Here is an 8306-nt window from a genome sequence, read left to right as displayed (position 1 = left end):
TCTCCAGGGATACACATATCCTTAAAGAAAAGGAAAGCAAGGTTCTGGAAACTTCTGTTTGACCCCCACCCCACCTTGCTTCAGGCTCTGAGGCTCCCTGCTCCTTATCCTGGACAGGCTTGGCCCACTAGTGCCCTGTAAGCATTTTGTTTTCCATCCAGCCTGAGACCCACGATAGCTAAAAAGCCTTCTCACCTGCCCAGCAGCTACTGAGCCTCCACTCACCCAGAGGCACATGAGCCCCTGGGCCCTGTGCAGCTCCGCAGGAAGCCGACTAGCAGGTGGCCACCCTGAGAGTGAACAGGAAGTGTGGGCGTTGAAAATGGAGTTCCCAAAGTGTGCTGAGGTTCCCCTGCACTGGAGCGTCCTAGCCCAGAGGCGGCACCTTTCGGAATGCTGCGTGGCCTGGAAGGTGGTGCTGGGTCCCAGTCAGGAACAGACACCCACGGTTCTCTGTAGAGAACCCTAACACGCATGGCTGCCCTGCGCCAGCCACTTAGCTTCTCAGTGACTCCACAGGTGCTTTGACAAAGAGATGTGGGTGAGGCTGCGCACTGGCACTCAGAACCTGCCCCCTTGCCAAAGGTACCTCTGAGGGCATGGGGTTTGCAGAGGCCTGAGCTGCAGCACTGGACCTAATCTGACATGGGTCTTCCTGGTCTTGATGTGAGGGGTGAATGTTGACACTTCATAGGAAAGCAGGCCCATGTGTTTGCTTACTTGGTACTGCTCCAGACCTCATTGGAGCTGCCCTATTTAATCTTTTACAAAACTCCCAAACTCTCCCACTCGTAACCCAGCTGGCCCGATACAGGGCTAGGGCCTTGGATCTGATGATGTTAGGAACGGACATCCTGAGACCTTACCCCAGGAGGATGCAGTAAGCTGCAGACTGCATGGACTTGGGATGCTATTCTGGGTTATGGCCAAGTGCTCAGTCGGAGCTCCGTCACGCTAGGTCAGTGACAGGTGACTGGATAAAGGGGTACAGAGAACTAAGTGGGAACCCCCCTTGGCATCTTCTGTCAAGGGTTCGTTCAGGGTTGCCCTGGGCAGAGGCAGTCTAACTGCTGTGGGGGATGTGCAGACGGTCGGTTGGAGCGAGGGTAATGGTGGGCTCTGCCCAGACTGTGAGGCCCCGGTTCCTCGCTGCGAAGCCTTGAGTCCTCTGACCTCGCATGGGCAGGGGCTGCCATGCTCCACTCATCCAAACGCTGCCGAGTCCGTGGAAAAAAATGGATCACTACTGGGGGCTGCTCTCCCAACAGGACTTTCCACCACACGGAGCACAGAGAAGCAACTTCTGAAAGACTGTCTCCCTGTGCCTCGGCCCAGCAGGAGAAAGCGGGTCCAGTCTGTCATTCTGGGAAAATCTACCTGCTTTTATGCCCGGCACATAATATTTTATGGCCCTGGGTTTATGGTGGTGTTTTAATGATCCGCTGTAGAAACGGGGAGAGGGGGTGTTCTCTCCACCCACTAGAATTCATCAAGAAGGGCTGGAGGCCATAAAAGGGGGAAGGGCCCCAGGGACAAACAGGCTCCATCTTCTGAAATAAACTCATAAAGCGCCCAAGATGTTGACTCCTTCTCCTCAGAGTCAAGACCAGCCGGCTGCCGGAGAGGCCCCAGGTCCAGCACTAAACAGGACAAAGAGGCCGGAAAGGGGCGTGGGCTGCCTCCCCACCACCTGGCCACAGTCAAAGTAATGCTGTCTACCACACTTAGATGCCCTGGCCACTGGCCTGGCTGGTGGGACACGGAGGCCCCAGCGCCGACTCAGACCGGCCTCAGCAATCATATACTTGGCCGGGGCAGGGTGTCCTCACTCACGAAGACCCCACTGCCCTTGAGTCCCCTTCACTGAACCCTGGTGAAGCTGGGATCAACACAGTGTCACTGACAGCATGCCTTCCTCTGTGGCTGGTTACCAAGTCTGCTGCTGAAGGGTCTTACACTGCCCAGCCTCGTTCACACTGCCAGTCTGGCACAAGCCATGTGTGCCGCCCAGCGGTCTCCCTAACTTAGAAGTGCCCTTTAATAGCCAGTGGAGATTGTTTGGGGGCCCAGGCCAGGATTTATTTGTTTGTTTGTTTAAAGGGGCATCAGAATCAGACAGATCAAAATAATTTGTTATTTCATGAATGGGTGTATTAGATTGGGTTGACTAGAGAAACATCCTCCAGAGACATTCGTGTGTGAGAGCTTTATATCAAAGAGAAAAACATCCCAGTCCAGTTCAGATCAAGTCCATATTCTGATATATATTCTGTATGTCTGCTACTAGTCCATAAATTCCTCTTTAGGCTCATGCAGCATTGCACTGATGCTGAAAGCAGGAAGATCACAGGCCGGTGGGTGGAAAGTCTTGTGGATCCAGTGGTGGTGGAAACATGTCAATGCTGGCTTGGGCCTCCACATGACTGTTCCAACAGCAGGAAAGGGAAGGCAGAGTGAGTGAGTCCGGCCTCTGGTGAGCTATTTATCTCTGTCCAAATGAGGTCATCAAGCTGCAACCCAATTGACAGGCTACACTCCACCCCTTCATTCTTAATACCCTCATGTTGACAGGAGCTATGTTACTCCCACAATGGGTCTGAATCCCAACTTTGCTTCCTGCTGGCCAAGTGACCCTACAGAAGTCACTTGTCTTGCTGAGCCTCATTGTCCTCTGGTGAACGTGAAGAGAAGAAATGTCCAATCATATTTTCAGGTGCCTCAGCGGCACACACAAGCTGAACCACGAAGAAGACAGGCTGAGGACTCAACATGTTTGACTTATGGTGCTGGCAGGCAGACCGGACACACATGGACTTTTTGAGAACGTAAAGCAGTTGTCTTGGAAGAAGCCCAACCAAGAGGCTCCTTAGACTCAAGATGGGAAACCTCCATGCCACATACTTTTGGTAGATTGTCAGGAGGGAAGAGTCCCTAAGAAAAACATGCTTGGTAGAGGTGAGAGGCCGCAAACGAGAGGAGGCCACTCAGTGAGATGGGCTGGCAGAGCGGCTGCAACAGCGGGCGCATGCACCGCCTGGACTGAGAGGATGGAGCAGGACCGAGCAGGACTGTTATGCTGGACGGAGGGCTGATGTGCGCTGCAACCAGTTCGATGACACCAAAGAACAAGTTTGTTTCAACAAATGAGATCACATACACTGGGCTCAGTGACGGGCGAGCACTGTGATTGTTTGAGCATCGGAAATCTGCTCTTGGTCCTCAGGTAAAATCCCGAGACAAGTAAGGCTGAGGAGGGAGGATTGATAGGAACAGAGAGAAGAATAGGAGGTGGCCATGTGCCCTGTGTGATGGGATTCTACAGGGAGGAAGCTGGTTAGTGTTTATTACGGAAAATGATGATCGCTGTTAGCATGTGCTGAGGTTTTGTCGTGTGCCAGGGACCAGATCCAGACAGCTCTTCACATTAGCTGCCCGGCTGGACGCACCATACGTGGGGAGTATGAGAATTTTGAGAATTGTCCAGAACTGTTTTAAAGGAGCAGGAGTCTCAACTCCTGAAAACTTCTGATTTCTTCCACTAAGCATTGAATACAAAACCCGTAGGATCATTCATCCCTGAAAAACCTGTTTCGAGACCAACTTGATAGCTATAAGAGATTTGTTATTTCATGAATGGGCTTGTTATGATGCCATGACTTTCCTGCCTTCAACCTAATATCACCATCGCCATCACCATTACCCTACTATCAGCATCACCATAGCATCAGCATTACCATCACCTTACCATCAGCATCACCAGCACCCTACCATCAGCATCAGCATCACCATCACCCTACCATCAGCATCACCATAGCATCACCATAGCATCACCATAGCATCACCATCACCATCACCATCACCCTACCATCAGCATCACCATTACCCTACTATCAGCATCACCATAGCATCAGTATCACCATCACCCTACCATCAACCATCACCATCACCCTACTATCACCATCACCCTACCATCACCCTACCATCAGCATCACCAAAGCAGCCAGGGACCGTGAGGTTTCACCTTGCTGTGCTCTTTGGATTCCCTGCCCACTGAGAAGCATCTGCTCTGGTGTTTTTCCTGTGTTGTCACTGAAGCAGTGACTACGAACATTCAGATGGTGTCTCCTCAGTGCAGCTTGGATGATGTCACTCCTCTGCTTAACATCACTGTGGAACCCCCCAGAGATGACCAAAGTCTAAACCTTTAACCTGACCTGCTAGGTCCCTCTGAGTGGCTTCTTTGCATTTGCTGGTTCCTCTGCCCCAGATGAAGTTCCTGCCAATCTAGAAACTCTCACTTCACCTGGTCACCACACCGGTGGCCATATCAATTCTGAAGTCTTCCTGACCCCAGGGTTTGTGAGGTTACCCTTGGTGATGACTTCATAGCCCTCACACTTAAAGTGGATGACTTCATAGCAGTCCTCCTGATCTAAATTTGATGACATCATAGCACTCGTCCTGACCTACAGTGATGACTTCATAAAACGCATCCTGGTTTAAAGTGGATGACGTCATAGCACTCGTCCTGATGTCAAAGGAATGGTCTGGTTTCGGTTGCAGGCATGGTTACTGTCTACTTTCTGCCTCTCTCACAGGATGCAGGATCGGGGAGGGCGGGGTACCATCAGTGTTGTTCAGGCTGCACTTCCTAGTGGCTGGCACAGAGCTAGTGCTCCGAGTGCACGACAGGCTTACAGGACTGGGCCCCACAGCATTTCCAATGACTGACTTCTGAGAAGTAGATCTCCAGGCCTTTCTTCTGAGGCACCTTGGGTGGGTTGGCACCCCTTCCATCTTTGGATCGGCAGCCAGGGCCATTAATCAGATGCACCATCCAAGAATATAAGCAGCAGAGACCCGACAACTACCTCGTGTGTTTAATCCCTGTGCTTTAGCTACTTGTAAATAAAGACAAAACTTGCTTTAAAGGGCACCTCCCTGGTGTCCCCATGGGGCCCACACTTTTTCTCTCGGCCTCTCCCACAAAAGGCACAACTGCACTGGAAAGAGTTCAGAGGAGTCGTTTTCTTCGGTAGACGGGCAGCTCAGTTGTGCTATTTATTTTCCCCTTTGCCAGGTGATTTCTTTGGAAACGTTGTTTTCTCCTGGCTGGCATTTTTTTCTGAAAGGCAGCTGGCATGGCCAATCCTGCGGCACAGTTCAATATTGTCCCTGTCCTATTCAATACGGGCCACTAGGCATCTGTGCTGGGCTTAGAAAAATACAGGTCATCATTTCTGGGAAACACAAGTCTCTTTACCAATATGGAGGGAGGTGAATTTCTTCTCAGGGAGGAAGTAGGCAAAGCGCTATGATGTTAACGTTCATTTCGTTTAGGATGCCATTGGCCAATGGCCCCAAAGGTCAGTTCTCCTCTGCCCCCGAGGGTCACAGTGACTTGGAGTCCACTCCGTCCAGGACCTCGTGTGTGTGCCTCTGTGTAGGGGGCCTTGGCGATCTGATTTCACTCTGCTTGACAATGACTGCTACTCCCAAAGGACTCCCTTCACCGCCTGTGGTCAGGTGGTGTGGGTGCCGTCCCACACTGATCCCACGTGACAGAGGGAGGGCACTCCAGGCCGAGGTGACAGGAGCAGGTCACTGGGTCTCTCTTCCAAGGGGTCACTGGGTGGGGGTTCAAACTGTCAGCTTCTAGGTCAGCCGTGGAACGCTCTGGAATATATTTTGTGGCCATTTTTAAAGGTGGTATCGTGAGAGTCTTATTCCCTGGAAGGGACTGACTCAACAGGCCCTGGGAATTGTTTCAACATTGATTTAAGGCACGCTGGGTAAACTGGCCGGTGGAAAAAGAGATCTTAGCCAGCAGCTGCTTGCTGCTCAGATTCAGGTTTAACAAAATTCTAATATTCTAATATAAATAAATTCTAATATTCTAATATAAATAAATTCTAATATAAATCACATCTCTAATGTAAATCAAATCTCATTGCTTCCAGAGAAGCAGCAATACCACCTGGAAAGCTACTGAGGAATGTAGATGAAGGAGAGATAAAATGAGTTTTCCCAAACAAGGAGAGTGCAGCCTGGACTCTTAAGACTAAGATTATAAGCCTCTCTCTGGATCAGTTTCAGTCACGTGATGCTTAATTTTCAACAGAAAACCAATGATGGAGAAAATGGGTAAGTTTGAGAATTACGTCTACACGACAACGAACTAGCTAAATGAAAAGGCTAGATCTTAACATCCCACCAGCTACTCAGTGTCCTGAAACCAGGCTGAGCACCGCACACCCAGGACGATATGTACCAGACACCCAGAACGACACGCACGCACACGCATGCTCTGGGTTCACTCTTTAAGAATGTTCTGACATAGTCATAGCAACTTCCCATCTTCTGTCTCTTTCCCTGTGGTTACTTTGAAGTGACTTTACTTTTCTATGTCAACCTCCTTGAGAGACCTCAAACAATTCCGAAAAGTAGACGAGGCCCCAAGTTCTCTCAAAGCTGTGTACTTCCCTGCTCAGGCGGAGGAAAGTGCCTCTGGGCACCTCCCCAAGGGGTCTCCAGAACCCAGTGCCTCTGGATTAGAGCTTCCGTTCCACTCAGCATAGTCCCCGAGGCCGGGTTGCAGGCGTCCCTCAGGTCAATGTTGAAGAGCCAGAGGAACACCCCAAGGGCCAAAGATCCCAATGTCACTAAATATATTTAAACTAAGTGGTTGTGACACTTGAGTATAGATTTCTACTTAGCCTGGAGGAAAACCAGTCCCTCCTTGGAAATCCCACAGGATCTAGCACAGTGAAGTGAAGGATGGCAGAGGATTAGAGGCACCAATCCGGCCCGTTCATATGTCTCCCAGGCAGACGCATGAGCACTAGGGCCCCACTCGTGTGTCATTTGTGGGAAACCCTGTCGTGCTCGGCCAAGGAGCAGGATGCCCTCCCCGTGGCCCTCGGCCCTCAGTCATGCAGGTCTGCCATAACAGAGCTTAAAATCAGCACAGCGTGCCGCCCGCCACATTCCGCATGCTCACGCCGGGCAAGGCCGTTTGGAAAGATCTCCTGGCAATTTTGAAACAGGATTCAATCCATCTGACACCCACCTCCATTAAAGAATTCATCAGCAGAAAATAAAAGCACATCATAAATTTAGAGAGTTGGCTGGTTGGGACTGAATTATAGCTACAACAAAATAAACGAAAGGGAAGCTTGAAGCATATGGAAAGTAACAGCTAGTCCTTCGTTCATTCCCCAGTTCACTTGCTTATTCCATGAGTGTTTATATGGATCACTCCCTGGGGATCAGCCATTCATTTCACAAGAGTTGATGTAACACCTTTCATTCATGCATTCGTTTATCAAATTAGTATTGTTTATGCCAGATCACGTTGGTTTGTCCATTTTAGCCCAGATTATTGAGGGCTTAGATGAACAGCATCTAAAAGAAACTCCAAGATGTACAGGGGAGACAGGTGTACCTCAAATATGTGTCTGAAATATCTTGCAGACTGTTGCTGCTGAGGCACGGTGCGGCGGCCCCAAGGGGGCTGGGAAGCATCCAAAGGCCGTGCTGAGCATCAGTCGCTCACCTTATGGCAGTTGGCCGTCCTACACAGCTGTGCTCCACGGAGTTCAGCAGGAGTGGACCTGACCCAGGGTCACCGTTAGAAGCCAGACACGCCGCAGTGCCCACTTGGCTGCCTGAGCATCACCAGCTAGTGGGGGCTCAGATGATGAGCAGCTGAGGTTCTATTGGAGCAGCGGTTCGCAACCTTCCTCACGCCACCACCCTTTCATACATTCCTCATGCGGTGGCAACTCCCCAACCATCAAAGTATTTTTGTTGCTACTTCTTCACTGTAATTTTGCTACATTTATGAACCCGGAAACTCCTGTGAAAGGATCATTGGATGCTCAAAGGGGTTGGGACCCACAGGTTGAGAACCGCTGTGTTAGAGGAAGCTGGTTTGAGATAGGAGAAATGGTCGTCAAATCAGTCTCTTTTCCACAATTGTAATTGCCAAATATAAAATAGAATGTTTGCTCACGTTTTTTGCTTTGCAATGTCTACATGAAAGGCACCTGACCTGAACAATAGTACAACCCCCTCTCCACAAAAATCCTGCCAATTCCAATTCCAACTTATACCGACCCTGTAGGACCGAGTTGAGCTAGCCTGAATTTGTAATCTATGTAGATTTGAAGGTTGTAATATTTATACACCACATCTTTCTCCCAGGACCAGCTAGTAGGTTTGAACTACTGACCTGTCCATTGGCAGCAGAGTGCTTAATCGCTGTGTTGATGAAGCTCCTTGGAATAACAGGAGTGCCTCTTGTT

The sequence above is a fragment of the Tenrec ecaudatus genome, chromosome 5, assembly GCF_050624435.1.
Source record: "Tenrec ecaudatus isolate mTenEca1 chromosome 5, mTenEca1.hap1, whole genome shotgun sequence".
NCBI lineage: Eukaryota > Metazoa > Chordata > Mammalia > Afrosoricida > Tenrecidae > Tenrec > Tenrec ecaudatus.
This window is presented reverse-complemented; position numbering follows the sequence as displayed.